Below are 17379 nucleotides of genomic sequence, written 5' to 3' on the forward strand. Positions count from 1 at the left end.
CTGCTTACGTAGGTAAGTATCAAAATGTGTCTCCTCTAGATCTAATCCCTGGGTCCCTCTTTATTTTTTAAGACTTTTTTTCTTTTTAAAGATTCGTTTATTTGTTTGCTTGCTTATTTACTTTACATATGAGGGCTTTGCCTGCATGTACACCTGCAGGCCAGAGAGGGCATCAGATCCCATCATACATGGTTATGAGCCACCATGTGGGTGCTAAGAATTGAACTCAGGACCTCTAGAAGAGCAGCCAGTGCTCTTAACTGCTGAGCCACCTTTTTAACCCCTTGGGCCATGTCTTCTTTTCTTTTCTTTCTTTTTTTAGTTTTTTTCAAGACAGGGTTTCTCTGTGTAGCCTTGGCTGTCCTGGACTCCCTTTGTAGACCAGTCTGGCCTTCAACTCACAGAGCTCTGCCTGCCTCTGCCTCCCCAAGTGCTAGGATTACAGGTGTGAGTCACCATGCCCAGCAGGTTATGTTTTTTATACAGAGAAAATACATAGCTTTCTGACAGGATTTATCTTTTCTTAATGTCAAAATTAAAGAATGCAGAAAATGTAAATACATTTAAAGAAATCTATACTTATAATAGATTATTCCATTAATATTATACTCAGCATTAACTGTGATCACTGCATCATACGGAATGGGAAGAAATAATAAGGAACTTCTGTAGACATTTACTATAAAATAAAAGCAGAAACCTCATCTTTTTGCTGTTGTCGTTTTAGTTTGGTTTGGTTTGGTTTGGTTTAGCTTGGTTTGGTTTTTTGAGACAGGGTTTCTCTGGCTGTCCTGGACTTACTTTGTAGATCAGGCTGGTCTCAATCTCACAGAGATCTGCCTGCCTCTGCCTCCCAGAAAGCAAGGATTACAGGCCTGTGCCACCATGCATGCCCAGCTGAAACCTCACCTTACTACTTAAGAATGATCTAATGCCTTTAGTCTCTTTTTTCATATTTCTTTAAAAGATGCATTTGTTTTTTGTTAATGTGTAAGTGTGTGCACCTGAAGTGTATGTATATCATATATGTGCAGATGCATGCAGTGGCCAGCAGGGGGAGTCAGATCCCCTGGAACTGGAGCCCAGGCAGCTGCCTGCTGCAGCCTGTGAGTACCTAAAACTGAAGCCAGGGCCTCTGAAAGAGCAGCAAGCGCTCTTAGCCACTGGACTGTCTTTCCAGTCCCTTCTTCTGCATCTTAGACAGAAAATTAAATAGGGAGTATTTACACCTTAAGAAACTTGAAGAAAAACCCACAACCCCATCACAACAATGTTCCTTGTTACTATAACCATTTCTTAAATCTGTTTTCCAAACACATATTTTAAAAAATTTTTTAAACAGAAATAAACTTTACTTACAATTTGAATGTTAAGTAGTCTAAGCATCCTTCACTGTTTTCAGAACTCGGAAGAGCTAAAATCTAAACCAGCAGTTCTCTGGAACTACTAGTGGGAAGGAAAAAAGAAAGTATTAACACAATCCTATTTAAAACTTTTTTTTTTTTTTGCCCTAATTAGTTATGACTCAGACAGTAAATACTTAATAAAACAAATGATCTCCAAAGGCTGATGCACACATTTACCCAGACATAAAATCATTATTTCTAGATGAGTAAGGAATCAAAACATTTTTACAATCAACCCTGCAACTATAAGTTACCACTAAACAACGATTATTAAGTAAGCTCCGATCCAACACACACAACCTATGCTCCATATTATGGAGTACGTTACAATCAACCAATAGGCTTTTTTAGTGTTTAAGGGGAGGGGATGGATGCATTCCCTGAAAATGAGTCAGGAAAGGTTGTGAGGCACCATATGTGTGCTAGGAGTCAAACCTAGGTCCACTGCCAGGAGCTCTTAACTGCTAAACCATCGCTGCAGGCCAACCAAAATGTCCTCAAGTGGTACCAGCGTAATTCCTTGTGCTGTCTAGTTTTCTGTCAACTTCACACAAGCTGGAGTCACTGAAGAGGAAGGAGCCTCAAATGAGAACGGACTCAGTGAGATTGAGGCAGGCCTGGAGGGCATTTTCTTAATTACCAATGGATGGGGTAGGACACACCAGGGCAGGTGGTCCTGGGTTCCATAAGAAAGCAGGTTGAGCAAGCCATGGGAAGCAAGGCAGGAGCAGGACTCCTCCACGTCTGTGCATCAACTCTTGCCTCCAGGATCCTGGCCTGCTTGAATTCCTGCCCTGACTTCCTGCAGCATTCCTGCAGCAATGTGGAAGTGTGAGGCAAAATACACCCTTTCCTCCCAGCCTGCTTTTTGGTCATGGTGGTTTCATCACAGCAATACAAGCTAACTAAGACACTCCTCAGCTGGGCATGGTGGCTCACACCTTTAATCCCAGCACTCGGGAGGCAGAGGCAAGCAGATCAATGTGAGTTCAAGGCCAGCCTGGTCTACAGAGCAGGTCCAGGACAGAGAAACCCCGTCTGGGAAAAACCAAAAGAAACAAAACAAAACAAACAAACAAACAAAAAAAAAAAAAAAAAAACACTAAGGCTGGGTGTACTAGCACACACCTTTAACCTAACATCCAGAAGCCAGTGGCAGGCAGGTGTCTGAGTTTCAGGCAAGCCACGACTACAGATCTCAGACCCTGTCTTGGATAGACAGATGGATGGATGGATGGATGGATGGATGGATGGATGGATAGATAGATAGATAAAGATAATTTTTTAAAGACTAAGGATGGGTCATGGTGGCACATGCTTTTAATCCCAGCATCCAGGAGCCAGCCTATACTATACAGCTCAGACCCTGTCTCAAAAACAGAAAAAAAAATTTTTTCACTAAAGTCAACGAGCCCCAAGTAAACTGAACTCAAAGAGAACCCCACAGTAACACACACAATAATCAAACTTTTTAAAACTATAACCAGGGCTGGAAAGACAGCTTGGTGGTTGAGAGCACTCACTGCCCCTGGACAGGACCAAGGTTCAGCACCTACATGGCGACTCACAAGAATCTCTAACTACAGTCCCGGGGATCCACCACCATCTTCTGGCCTTTTCAGGCATTGCACAGACATGTTGCACATATATACAGGCCAACATTCATACTCTTAAATTTAAAAATAATAAACCTTTTTTTTTTTTAATTAAAAAAATTATTTCTTGCAGCAAGCAAGAAATGATTTGTATGAGGGATCCTCAGCAATATTACCAGGAATATATCATCAGTATTTTGTGGGACTGGTAAATATATTCAAAGAACTGAAAGAAAAACTGCAGCCGGACATGGTGGCACATGCCTTTAATCCCACCCAGCACTCGGGGAGGCAGAGGCAGGTAGGTCAATGTGAGTTCCAGGCCGAGTCCCGTCTACAAAGCGAGTCAAGGACAGCCAAGGCTACACAGAGAAACCCTGTCTCAAAAAAGGAGAGAGAGAGGCGGGGGGGGGGGGGGAGGGGATAAAAGAAAAAAAAAAAGAAAGAAAAGAACAGCTATCAACAAAGAACCTTACATTCTGCAAACCTGGCCTTGAAACACAGAGGTATGAAAGCATCCTCAGGAAAATTGACAAGTTCATCACTACTGAGCAGAGCCACACTTTACACTTCAAGAGCTGCTTACATGAGCCCAACGAGGTAAAGTAAGAGGACCCTGGACTCCAAGCTTTGGGAGGAAACCAAGGCCAGAATACAGAAGGCAGTGTCCAGGCAGCAGTGGCATGCTGCTATAAATGGTTTTTATTCATTTTTGTTCCTCTATGTGCTGCTTTAAGACACTAACTTGTTCAAATCATTTTTTGTCTAAGAGCCAATATATTAATATAAATTTGATTTAACGAAGCCAGGCATAGTGGTACATGCCTTTAATCTCAGCACTTGGGAGGCAGAGGCAGGTGGATCACTGTGAGTTCGAGGCCAGTCTGGTCTACAAAGCGAGTCCAGGGCATAGAAAAACCCTGTCTCAAAAAAATAAATAAATAAATAGTTTTTTTTTTTTAACTACACATCTTATTTATTTAATTTAAAGAGAAAATAAAATTTAAATTTCAGTTTGTTTGGGGGCACACATGCATGAAGGCAAAAATCTTGTGACATCAAATTGAAAGAGACTCCTTTATGGAAGGGAGTTTTTGTTTTTCTGGTGTTGGGGACTGAACACAGGGCTCTGTGCATGCAAGGCAAGTGACTGAGCTACATTACCAGGCCAGAAGTAGAGTTTTACGTTATTAAAATCACACTGCAAAAACTCAAACTAGTGTTCAAATAGTGTTACTGCAGGTTGTTAAATGTAATTCCAGTATCAAACAAACAAAAAATAGCTACAGAAAATAATAGAAAATGAGAAATTAAAAGAGTCTACTTAAAAAATCAATGACAGCCGGGCATGGGGGCACACGCCTTTAATCCCAACACTGGGGAGGCAGAGGCAGTTGGATCGCTGTGAGTTCAAGGCCAGCCTGGTCTACAAAGTGACAGCCAAGGCTAACACAGAAAGACTATGTCTCGGGCCGCGGGGGGCGGTGGGGAGATATATATATATATATATATATAATGCAAAAGGAAACTGTGATACAAAAAAATGAAGCCCTAAAATCCTGGTGCTGTATAGAAAATATGCAGGGAAGTTACAGAAGTATCTCTTCATTATTAACCAGTATATCCTGATAGTTAAAGACTTAATGAGCACAGAGACAAGACCAAACCAAGCCAACATGCTGCCAGCATTTCTCATCAGCGCTAAAGATGAAACTTCTATCTGGCTTTAGACAGACAGTCCTTTTCACATACACTCACTGTGGGGCAGCAAGGCAAAGACAGCCAGAAAACTATATGGAGAATGCACCCATTATTGTAACCGTACTAAAAGTTAAAGCTTTATACATATTGGTATTCAATAGATAAACTTTAAAGGAAAAAATTTCCAGGAGGAAACTTATTTTTCCTGCTCTTCTTTATAAGACCAAACATCATTTACATGAAATTCTAATATAACATTTACCTGCCCTCTAATTAGAAGAAGAAGGGGTAGGGGACGGGGAGGAGGCAGAGGAGGAGGAGCAGGAGGTGAAGGAGGAGGACGAGGAGGTGGAGGAGATGATCCTTCTGTAAATTACTTCTCCAGCCAGGAATGAAGCCACCACAGCACTTTCCCTGTGGCTTTCTCCACACATGGGAAACCGAAACAAACAGACATTGCTTGGTGTGCTCTTCAAAGCTCCTCCCCCTCCATCCAGCTGACCTCTGACCTCATACTTCTCTCCTACCTGGGCTTGCTGAGCTCCAGGCACGAGGGAACCTCACACTCCACACTCCACACACTGTCGTGCCAGCTGCTGTTCCTCAGCCTCCAGTCTCCAGCACAGTCAACAGGATGGGCAGCGCCCTTCAGTCACCTTCGCTTTCCCCTTCTTCCAACGTTCCCGTCTCCGCAAATTACATTCCATTTGCACACAGCCCTCCTATCATTCCCTATTTAAAATCACAGTATTAGTCATTTGCTGTATTTACACTCTAAAACTACCTTGTTTGAGTGTTTACTGCCTGTCTCCTCTTCCAAAATATAAGAGCCAAGAGAGCAGCGAAATAGCAGATACTGTGTCTACCATATCTTCCAAAAAACCTAAAATACTATTTTGTTAAAGGTTTGTTTTATGCTGGGCATGGTGGGGAACGCCTTTGATCCCAGCATTCAGGAAGCAGAGGCAGGTGGATCACTGTGAGTTCAAGGCCAGCCTGGTCTACAAAGTGAGTCCAGGACAGCTAGAGCACTAGAGCAATACAGAGAAACCCTGTCTGGAAAAAAAAAAGAAAGAAGGAAAGAAAGAAAGAAAAGAAAAGAAAAAAAGGAAGGAAGGAAGGACAAAAGAAAAAGTAAGTTGTTCCCACACTGGTGCCACAGCTCCTTAAATACCCCCTGAGCATGCTGCCCTCTCTGACCTCCTCCCATAGACTATAACTACCCTATTACACCACATGAATCCTTAGTCAACACCAGCTTGGTAGATTCAGTCATCTAATACATTTTCCTTCCATGCACCTTCTAACCAGGAATCCTTTTGATTCCGGGTAAACGAGGGGAAAGTAAAGGAGGCTTCCTGAAACAAACCTTGACAACCCTCTTTCCCCCACTCTTTCCCCCATACTGGGGTCTTTGTAGTCAACAGAACGCCAACACACTCTGTAAACACACTGTGCACAGCAGCGCTCCTCACAGGAGAGAACACCAACACTACAAAGCTACAGAGCAGAGAGAAGTCATCTCACAGAGAAGCAGCATTTGCGGGGTGGCAGAGAGCGAGCAAGCACACCTGCGTCCTTGGTCTCTGGTGACTCATCCCTGGGGTGAGATACAGAAAGTGATGTGCAGCATATACAGAAGCAGACTTTAGATACGAAGGGAGCATGAAGGAGCTGGCAAACCCACCGACAAGGGCAGGTCCTCTAAGTCTGCCCACAGCACAGCTGGGTCTCAGACCCTAAAAAGACACCAAGCAAGCAAGGGAACCCATCCAGACCGTGGGGCGCACAGCACTGTGTCCTCCTGTCCTCTGGCATGCCTCTGTGCCATTATCCTGGCTCCAACCCCAGGGACGGCAGCATCTTTCACAGAGAGAGACTTCCCAGATGCCGAAGCTGTCCACTCACTGCCCTCCAGGTGTCTCTAAGGAAACATCTGCCTGCAACACTGTTACAACTTTGGTTTGTACCTTGTGGATACTGAGAAATAAACCTGGATCCATTGCAAGAACCACAAATGCTCTTAACAGCTGAGCCATCAAGTTCGAGGCCAGCCTGGTCTACAAAGCGAGTCCAGGACAGGCAAGGCTACACAGAGAAACCCTGTCTCGAAAAACAAACAAACAAACAGCTGAGCCATCTCTCCAGGTCTCTGACAGATATCTGGCTCCTGGGCCACGGACACATCTCAGTGGGCACAAGTGTGTCTGCCTGGTCTGACCACCTCAGTCCCATCCCCAGGACCCTCATGGCAGTACGGAAGAAGCAATGACTGCAAGTTGTTCTCTGACCTCCACATCAGTTCCCATTGATTCAAAAAAATAAAAATAAAAATGACTAAAACTTCAGTTAACACTTTAAAAAGAATGTGCTGAAGGGGATCTCTGAGTTCCAGGCTAGCCTGGTCTACATAGTAAGTGCCAGGATAGCCTGTGCTACACCAAGAACCCTATCTCAAATTACATACATACATACATACATACATACATACATACATACATACCAAAATGGGGGTGGAGGGTAAAATAAGTTATCACTAATTCTACAGAATAGAAAAAAAAGGAGACCTTAATGTGTACAGTAAACAAAGAAGACACATACAATATGCAACAAAAGGCTCTTAAGGAATGAAGAAATGTTAAAAAATATTTTAAGAAACAGGCATCATCAAGGAGCTAGAGAGCCAGCTCAGCAGTTAGGAGCACTTGTTGCTCTTGTAAAGAACATGGGTTCAGTTCCAAGCACCCACATGGTGCCTCCCAACTGTTGTTAACTCCAGTTCCAGGGAATGCAACAGTGTCTTCTGACTTCTGATGGCACCAGGCACACACATGGTACACATCAGGTAAAACACTTGCATACATAAAATAAAATCAATCTAAAACTAATTGAAAGAAAGAAAGCGTCAGTAAAATTAATGAGGGGCGTATATGCAGTACACGCCCTCCACCCCTCAGAGTTAAGACACTTGTTGCCAAGATCTCAGTTCAGTCTCCAAACAGTAGAAGGAGAGAAGCAATTCCCACCAGGCATGCCTTTAATTCCAGCACATGGGAGGCTGAGACAGGTAGATATCTTTGTAAGTTCAAGACCAGCCTGGTCTACATAGCCAGCCAAGACTAAGTAGTGAAACTCTATCTCAAAATTTAAACAAATAAAAAAAAAGGACTAAGTGATTAAAAATATTAAAATCTAAGGGCTGGAAAGATGGCTCAGAGGTTAAGAGCACTGTCTGCTCTTCCAAAGGTCTGAAGTTCAACTCCCAGCAACCACATTATGGCTCACAACCATCTACAGTGAACTCTGGTGCCATCTTCTGGCTCTGGCATCCAGGCACACATGCAGGCAGAATACTGTATATATAATAAATCTTAGCTGGGCGTGGTGGTGCATGCCTGTAGTCCCAGCACTCGGGAGGCAGAGGCAGGCGGATCGCTGTGAGTTCAAGACCAGCCTGGTCTACAAAGTGAGTCCAGGACAGCCAAGGCAACACAGAGAAACCCTGTCTCGAAAAACTTAAAAAAAAAAAAAAGATCTCCTTTCCTCTGCCTCCCAAGTGCTGGGATTAAATGTGTGGGCCACCACCACCTGGCTCTTTTGTTGTTCTTAAGTGTGGCTGTGCTGCTCTGTGGGAGGATATCAGAACTTCATGCTGTCTGGCTGTACTTTTACTCGCTGACCCTTTTTCTTCTGTCTTCAATCACTTGTAACCATTTTCCTATCATCTTAACATTTCTTGAGTCTGTAGATTTTTTTTTTTTTTAAGATTTATTGTGAGCTGGGCGTGGTGGCGCACACCTTTAATCCCAGCATTCACAAGGTAGAAGCAGGTGGATCTCTGAGTTCAAGGCCAGTCTGGTCTACAAAGTTTTCCCAGGACAGCCAAGGCAACACAGAGAAACCCTGTCTCAAAAAACCAAAAAATCAAAAAATCGGAAAAAACAAACAAACAAAAAGAATAGATACAATAATAAAAGGCAGGACTTTACAGAACAATTTCATCACGAAGTTATGAATGCTAAATGGGCACAGTGGCACACACCTGTAATCCCACTTCTCAGGAGGCAGAGGCAGGTAAGACCACTGTGAGTTGGAGGCCAACCTGGTCTACAAAGTGAGTCCAGGACAACCATGGCTACAGAGAAAAGCCCTATCTCAAAAAAACTAAAAAAAAAGGAAAGAAAAAAGAAAAAAAGAAAGAAATTATGAATACTGATCACTTCATAAATACTCAACAAAGGTATGTTATACAATAAATATGTATAATAATTATGTATAGAGACTTTAAAACATTTTAAAGATTAAAGCAATTCAATATACAAAAGAGAAAAAGATTCACACTAGACACATCATAGTAAAACTGTTAAGTCAAAAGCAGAAAAACAACTTATGAGAAACCAGGCAGACCAGAGTGTGGCAGATTGCATATTCAAGGCTGAAAGGAGGAGAAAACTTGAGCTCCAGGGACTCTGCACCTACCAAAGCTTCTCCTCAAAAGCATAGGAAAACCCAAAGATCTCAGAAAACCAAAGGCTGAGATAGCTCCCTTCCAAGCAACCCTAAAGCAAGTCCTTCAGGCTGAAGAACTCACATCCATGAACCGAAATGCATACAAAGAAACATAAAAACCTATACCATACAAAGAAACATATAAACCTATACTAAGAAATAAATATGCACTACGTATAAAATGTTCTTTTAGAAGACACAGAGCTGAAGAAAGAAAACAGAAGTCCTGAAGTGAGTGAGGGTGCGGGTGGTACCTGACTGCAGGCTCAGCAGTTTGGGAGGCTGGCGAGAGGGTCGTATGCAAGAGTTCAGGATTAACAGGGTGCCCTCTGTAAGGTGCCAACGGGCTCTAAACAAGAAAGAAGAAACAAACGCAGAAGATTGTGCTGCTGAACGCGCACGACTACTGACAGACAGGATGGGAGGCGTGCTGCAAGACTGAAGCCAAGTTTCTATGTCAGACTGAAACTGTTCTTGATCTGAAATAGATTTAGCAAATTAAAAGCTGTATTTTGCTGGATATGGTGGCACATACTTGAAGTCCCAGCACTCGGCACATTGAGGCAGGAGGATTGTGTTGAATTCAAAGGCAGTTGGGCTACACGGTGAGCAAAAGGCCAGTCTAGAGACCCTATCTTAGAAAAAGAAAAAAAAGAAAAGAAACAACATAGGAAAAGAGTGCCAATGGCACACTGGGAAGTCTATTACATATAAAAGAGGCAGCAGAGTGTAAGCAATATTTTTTAATTGAACATCTGAAAAGTAGCAAAACTGCAGGCATAAATCTCTCAGAGTCTACACTAGGAACAGATGAAACCCTATAATCAAAAGCCAGTTATGGCATTTTCTTAAAGAAAGCATTGAACTAGATGCTATGTACAAGATACTTTACATCAATAAAGAGAGTTGAAAGTAGAAGGACAAAAAGAAAAGATACTGTTAAAGCAGTAAACATGAAGAGAAAGAAAAAGATAATTTGTAATGATGAAAAGACTGGAGTTAGCAGATAGCTACTTCTAAGACAGCTTGCCACCAAGCCTGACAACCTGAGTTCGACCCAGGACCCACAAGGTGGAAGACCAACTCTCCAAAGCTGTCCTAAGACCACATGCGCTCTGTAGCATAGGTGTGCTATGGAGAGGGGGGAGAGAGGGAGGAAGGGAGGGAAGAGGGAGGGAGGAAGAGAGGAAATATAAGCCAATATCCTTTATAAATACAGACGCCTTTAATCCCAGCATTCGGGAGGCAGAGGCAGACGGATCACTGTGAGTTCAAGGCCAACCTGGTCTACAAAGGGAATCCAGGACAGCCAAGGCTACACAGAGAAACCCTGTCTCAGAAAAAGGAAAAATAAATAATAAATAATAAAATAAAATAAGTAGCCAGGCATGGTGGTGCACGTCTTTAATCCCAGCACTGGGGAGGTAGAGACAGGCGGATCGCTTTAAGTTTGAGCCCAGCCTGGTCTACAAAGAGAGTCCAGGACAGCCAAGGCTACACAGAGAAACCCTGTCTTGAAACCCTCCGCCCCAAAAAAAGTCAAATATCACTAAAGCAAAATTCATCAACAAATAATCGTTTACACTGAGCCAGGAGGATTTATCCTAGTAACCTCTTTCATATCTGAGGTCAAATGGCATACGTAATACGGCGTATTACTGGACTAGGGGAGACGCCATATGATTACCTCATTATGACATGTAATCATACTGTTATGTGTGGGGCTGAAGGACTTCCCAAGATGCAAGACTGTCAGTGCTGAGAATGGCAGTCCCAGGTAAACTGCCACAGCTGGTGACGCCAAGGGACGTGGGAAGGATATGTGAATAGTCCAATACCCACTCACTATTAAAAACAACACAACAGATGAACATCATTTACAAAAACAGCTAAAGCCAGCATTGTCCCTAATGATAAGGCTCGATGACCTTTTCCTCCTACCAACCTGGAGGATGCCATGCAGGCTCTCACCCACTGTTTTTTTTTTTTTTTTTTTTTTTTTTTTTTTTTTTTTTGGAGACAGGGTTTCTCTGTGTAGCCTTGGCTGTTCTGGACTCACTTTGTAGACCAGGCTGGCCTTGAACTCACAGCGATCCACACGCCTCTGCCTCCCTAGTGCTGGAATTAAATGTGTGCGCCACCATGCCTGGCCCTCTCACCCACTTCTAATCAGCCTTGTACTCCTGCTAGTTGTACCCAAGTAAGGAAAGAGGGGAAATGAAAGAAATGTATTCTGGTTAGGACAATGCAAAGTCACCTTCATTCACAGGTTATATGGTAAACTGTATGTAAAAACTACTACGGAGTTCACCCAAAATACTAGAAGAATGAATAATTATTTCAATGAGATAAAAGTATACAAGATCAATCTGAAGAAAAAAAAAAAATCAATGTTATACACTAGCAACAAAATTGGCACAAAATTTGAAAAAGACAACCACATTCACCAGCCGTGAGATTGATTGGGGATAAAAGAGCCTCCTGCCAAACCTGTCTCTCTTAGTTCCAGGCCTAAGACCTAAGTTTTGGGGAGAATTCATCTCCAAAAGTTGTCCTCTGGCCTTCACACCTGCAGTAATCATGGCATGTGCTCAGACACTCAACAAACAAACTGATACAAAGAAAAACATCAAGACAATTCCATTCACAGTGAAAATAAACTGAAAAAAAAACCCTATATATCTGGTATATACATATAATGAAATATTACTCAGCTTTTAAAAAATAAAGATATTCATCGGGTGGTGGTGGTGGCGGTGCACATCTTTAATCCCAGCACTCAGGACACAGAAGCAGGCAGATCTCTGAGTTTGAGTCCTGCCTGGTTTACAGAGTAAGTTCTAGAACAGCCAGGGTACAAAGGGAAACTCTGTCTCAATTAAAATATTAAAATTAAAAAATTAAAAAAGGAAATTCTGTTATTTGCAACATGGATGAACCTTGAGAACATTATGCTAAGTGAAAAAAGGCAGGCCCAGAGGGCAGGCACACTTTCTATGAGTTATCTAAAATAGCCAAACTCAAAGAAGCAGAGAACAGCAGTCTCCAGGAGCTGGAGGCTCACAAGAGCCATGCCTAGCTGTCCATCAAAGGACATAAAGTTTCTGTTGTACAAGGTAAATAAATTCCAGAGATCTGCTATGCCACGTTTTGACCATAGTAAACAATACTATGTAAAATTTAAGTGAATACTCAAGATCAGTAAATAAATTTCTCATGTTCAATGTTAAGATAGAAATTCTCCCCATATTGAGATATAGATTCAAAACAACCTCTACCAAAATTCAAATGGCCCTTTTTTCAGGTGTGTTTTCTCAGTCCAACCCTAAAATTATTTATAAAAAAAATAAAAGTGGAGCCAGGCGTGGTGGCGCACACCTGTAATCCCAGCACTCTGGGAGGCAGAGGCAGGCAGATCTCTGTGAGTTCGAGGCCAGCCTGGTCTATAAAATGAGTCCAGGACAAAGCTACACAGAGAATCCCTGTCTTAAAATGAATGAATGAATGAATGTGGACCAAAAAGTTGACTAGCTATGGCACCAAAAGAGATATGAACATGCTGTGAACATAGAACTCTGGTCGAGTACTTGCTTAGCATGTTTAACTAAGACTGTAAGAAAGAAAGAGAGGAGAGGAAGATCAAGATTTCTGACAACATGAAAAGATAACCAATACTATGAAGCATAAGAAAACCCAAAACGTCAATGAGCTAGCTACTTCATTCATATCCACTATCACGACTATTTCGCATCCATACTGACAAAGACATACAGAAAACTGGACTTCAAGGCCACGACTAATGAGAATGCAATATGGTACTGCCACTTTGAGAAACAGTTTAGAAGGTTCTTTGAAAGTTAGACATATGCCAATCATATTCCCATGTGTTCACCCATGAAAAGGAAACCATACATGCACATGAGGACTTGTAATCAAACTTCCAAGGTGTATCTATAAACAGTCTGAAAATGGAAATAATTCAAATACCCATCATAACTGGTGGATTGACAAATATGGAATGTCCATAACCTATCAAAAATAAAGTCCTGATACATGTTGCAATATAGGGGGGAAAAACTCAAAAATGTGCTAAGTGAAAGATGTCCAACTTAAAAAGTGCATATTATAATTCCATTAGGCAAAACAGCCAGAGGGAACAAACATGGAGATAAAACAAAATGGTGACTGGCTAGGGTTGGGGCTTTGGAGAGTGAGGATTAACCACAAACAGGGCACAGCGGATTTCGGGGGTGGATGGAAAAAAGTATGACAGAGCAAGCCTGGGATATTCTCAATCCTACACATTTATTTTAAAATATTGGATTAAGCCACGCAGTGGTGGCGCACACCTTGAATTCCAGCACTCAGGAAGCAGAGGCAGGCAGATCTCTGTGAGTTCGAGGCCAGCCTGGTGTACAGAGTGAATTCCAGGACAGCCAAGGCTACACAAAGAAACCATCTAGAAAAGAAGAAAGAAAGAAAGAGAAAGAAAGAAAGAAAGAAAGAAAGAAAGAAAGAAAGAAAGAAAGAAAAAGACATGGACTATACACTCAAAATGGAGTAATTATTTTTGGTATTGTTGCAAAAAGCTGATTTTTGTGCTTTTTTTTTTTTAATATCACTCCAAGGAGAAAGGAGAGCATATCCACACAAAGGAGAGCATGCATACAAATATTACTCACAAAACCCATAAGGGGAAGCTCAAATACCTATCAACTGATGAATGGATTAACGTAAGGAAGTGTATCCGTGCAAAGAAGCATTACTCAGCAAAATAGTGACAGCAATGATGATGATGTGCTGACACATGCTACAACATGCACAACTTTTAAAGACTTTATGCCAAGAGAAAGAAGACAATCACAAAAGACTACATATTGTACACTTGTACATGACATTTCCAGAACAAGCAAAGGCATAGAGATCCACAGGGCCAGATGGACGAAATGAGTGACTGCTAACCAGTACAGGAGTTAGTCGTTGGCATCTCCATTGGTAGTACTGTGGATTGAACTCAGAGCCCTCCCCATGCAAAGCAAGCACTATGCCACTGAGCTACATTGCTGACCCATCTGTGACTAGACCTTAAAAACGACATTGAGCCGGGCATGATGGTGCAGGCCTTTATTCCCAGCACTTGGGAGGCAGAAGCAGGCAGATCTATGTGAGTTTGAGGCTACCCTGGTCTACAAAGTGAGTCCAAGACAGCCAAGGCTACACAGAAACCCTGTGTCAAGAAGAAAACAAAAACAGAAACAGAAACAAACAAAAAAAACCTCCAAAGTTTCAGAATCTCTCCAAATATTTTGTAACTATGTATGTCTGCAAGGTACAATGATTAATCTAAGTAATTAAGTTTAAAAGTAGAGTAACATTGCCATGTAGTGGTGGCACAGGCACCTTTAATCCCAGGCACGGGGGGCGGGGGGGCTTATCTCTGTGAGTTCGAGGCCAGGCTGTTATACCACTCAAGTTATAGGACAGCCAAGACTACAAAGAGAGACTACCCTGTCTCGAAAACCAAAGGAAACAAAGAGAGAGAGAGAGAGAGAGAGAGAGAGAGAGAGAGAGAGAAAGAAAGAAAAACATTAGATATTGAAATTTTCTAGTGTTGAAGACACCAGATTCCTACTTCGATTATTTACTGGATGTATGAACTCTGTAAACTGTATTGCCTCCTATAAACCTTATTCCTAAATCCCTTTAAACATAATTCAACAGACCCCAGTCTCATATGAAGTCATTCAACCCTCTGAAGAAACTGTAAACCACAAAAATACAATCTTATCTCACTAAGGCCCGGACGGACATTGTTCCGATACTAGCAGTAGGGAAAGTGAGTTATAGTGCCTCTCAACAGGGACGCGAAGAAAAAGAAACGCAAAAATCTGAAGACCAAAGGCGCGATTTCTACTATAGTTTCTCACTGCCCGATGAAAGCATAAGCCATTGCTTGATTAATGTCATGAACACGAGAAAGATGTTCCAGGGTTACAGTGACGACCCCCATCTTACGCCCACTTGATAAAGTACTAAGAACTTAAAGAAAGGGTATTCAGCCGAGAACGTGGCTCCTAGGAGGGCAGCCCAGCAAGTTGGCCCATGAGGGGCATCGGAAACTGCCCTGGGACTCACTCACTCGGCCCCGTAGGTTATTTTTCCGTCCTTTGCTGACAGAGTGAAAATGTCCCACTAGAGTGGGTCCGGCGGCGGCGCGCAGCGCCGCTGGAGCACAGTCGGTACCGAGGCGCGCGGTGCGCTCACTACACTCGCGGCGAGGTCCCCCAGGGCCAGCTCCGCCAGCAAGGGACCCGAAAGGCGGCACCGGACCAGGGAGCTTCCAAGAGCCCCGGGGTTTTTTGTTGTTGTTGTTGTTGTTGTTTTGTTGCAAACACAGATTGCGATCGCAGCCCGGCTCCCCCGGGAACTAGGAGAAGGAGGCGGCAGAGGACCAGCGGAGAGTGAGAATAAAAGAACGGCGGGGTACAACCTGTCGTGCCCGCCCGGGCGGCGGCGAGCAGGCCCGACGGCGACGGAAACTGCCGCCCGGGACGCGCTTCCCCGGCAGCCCGGCTACCGCGCGATGACTGGCGCCGCGAGGTAAACAGCGCGCGCCGCGGTCCCTCGGCGCCACGACCGTTGCCCCGGGCCGCTCCGGTGCGGGCTCCCGCCCTGCCCCCAGCTCCGCCGGTGTCACCGCCCCAGCCTCCGGAAAGCCCCTCCACCGCCGCTGAGGCAAACAACACAGGCGCGGGGCGGGGGCGCCCAGGAGGAGGCGACACTCGGGACAGCCGGGCTGGGTCGCCGCGCCCTCCCTCTCCCTCCCGCTCGCTCCCGCCGGCCTCCGCCGTCCCCGCGCTCTTACCTGCACTCCCTCCACGTCGCCGTGTCCCTTGCCCTTCCCCTAAGGGCCGCAGACCGGCCCAGCCGCCGCAGTCACCCGCCGTTGGCCCGGCGTCCTGCGGGAAGCCGAGGGGGCCTCCCCGGGCCACCGCGCGAGCCGCTCCGCACTACGAAACCAGACAAAACCGCGCTGCGCCCCCCGCGCGCGCCGCTCCACAGAACCTCCCCCCACCCCGCAACCGCCGAGGCGACGGCGGCGACACAGCCGGGCGCGGGGAAGCGGCGGCCGGCCCCCGCCCTCCGCACCCGCTTCGGCTCCTCCCCCTCGGCCTCCTGCCGCCGCCACCAGGACACTGGAGTCCGCCTCCCCCACCCGGCCGCTCCGCGCGCTCCTCCCTCCCCGCGCGCCGCCGGGGGAGGCGACACCGCCAGTCACCGCAGCGCCTGTCAAACCGGGCCGGCTATTTATACTCCCCACCGCCCTCGGGCCCCCCGCAGCCCGCCTCCTGCGCTCTCGAATCCCGCCCTCTCCTCGGTGCCCAACTTCGCCCGAACCCTCCTGCTCAGGTGGAGACGCTAGCCACTTGTCCCTCTCTGGGTCCCCGGGGCTTCCTTACTCCCCCACGTTGCGCACTGCACTGCGCTGCGGCCGCGGGACGGGCGCGTGGGGACGGCGGGGCGGTGCGTGCACCTGCAGCCCAGCCGGGACGATACGTGCACCCCTGGGCCACTCTCGAGTCCTTGCTGTCACCCCTCATCCCCTCCCAACTCTGGGCTTCCAGATCTTTGAGTGACCGCTCCGCACTCGCAGACTAAGCGTCAGGGAAGTGTTGGGTTTACAAAATAAAACTCTTGTCAGCCCCAGTATTCAGAGTCCCCGCGCGTCTCCCGGGCTCGGTGGATGGTGGCGGCGGGGGCGGGGAGGAGCGCGCGGCCCGCCCCGCCCGGCCACTGACGCACGTGGCGCCCCGCCCGCTCCGGGGCCCCGGGGCGCCGCCCGCTCCGCCTCCCAGCTAGTCCACCCCGGACCCCGCCCCGTTCCCAGAAATTACCACCGCCCAACGGCCCGGCTACGCGGCGGTTGGTGCCCGCGGTGGCCGGCGGGCGGGCGGCGCAGCGCGCAGCTGCGGAGCGCGGCGGGCGGCCCCCATTCGGGGAGCGGGGGGGCCGGGGAGCTGCGACCGCCCGCTCGAGCCTTTGTCGCTCCCTTGCCCGTCCGTCACCGAGAAGTAACTCAAGTCTTGGGATCTTCGGGGCCAGGGTGAAGGAGTGCGTGTGAGTGGAGGAAGAGTATCTTGTTCCAAGCGTCCACAAATTGGGGGGAA

At 45.7% G+C, this 17379-nt stretch overlaps 1 protein-coding gene across 1 annotated transcript in view; it reads right to left on the reverse strand.

The window, feature by feature from the left end:
• The window catches only part of Elf2 (E74 like ETS transcription factor 2), an 85440-nt gene extending 69194 nt beyond the window's left edge, over nt 1-16246 (reverse strand). Inside the window, exons 1-2 of the mRNA XM_051157118.1 lie at nt 16077-16246; nt 1360-1446 (exon numbers count right to left, since the gene is read on the reverse strand). The gene's annotated coding sequence lies outside the window, so the exon portion shown is untranslated. The remainder of the gene's footprint in view (nt 1-1359; nt 1447-16076) is intronic.
• Nucleotides 16247-17379: the final 1133 nt, after the last annotated feature.

The sequence above is a fragment of the Acomys russatus genome, chromosome 15 (assembly GCF_903995435.1).
Source record: "Acomys russatus chromosome 15, mAcoRus1.1, whole genome shotgun sequence".
In the NCBI taxonomy this organism is placed as follows: Eukaryota; Metazoa; Chordata; class Mammalia; order Rodentia; family Muridae; genus Acomys; species Acomys russatus.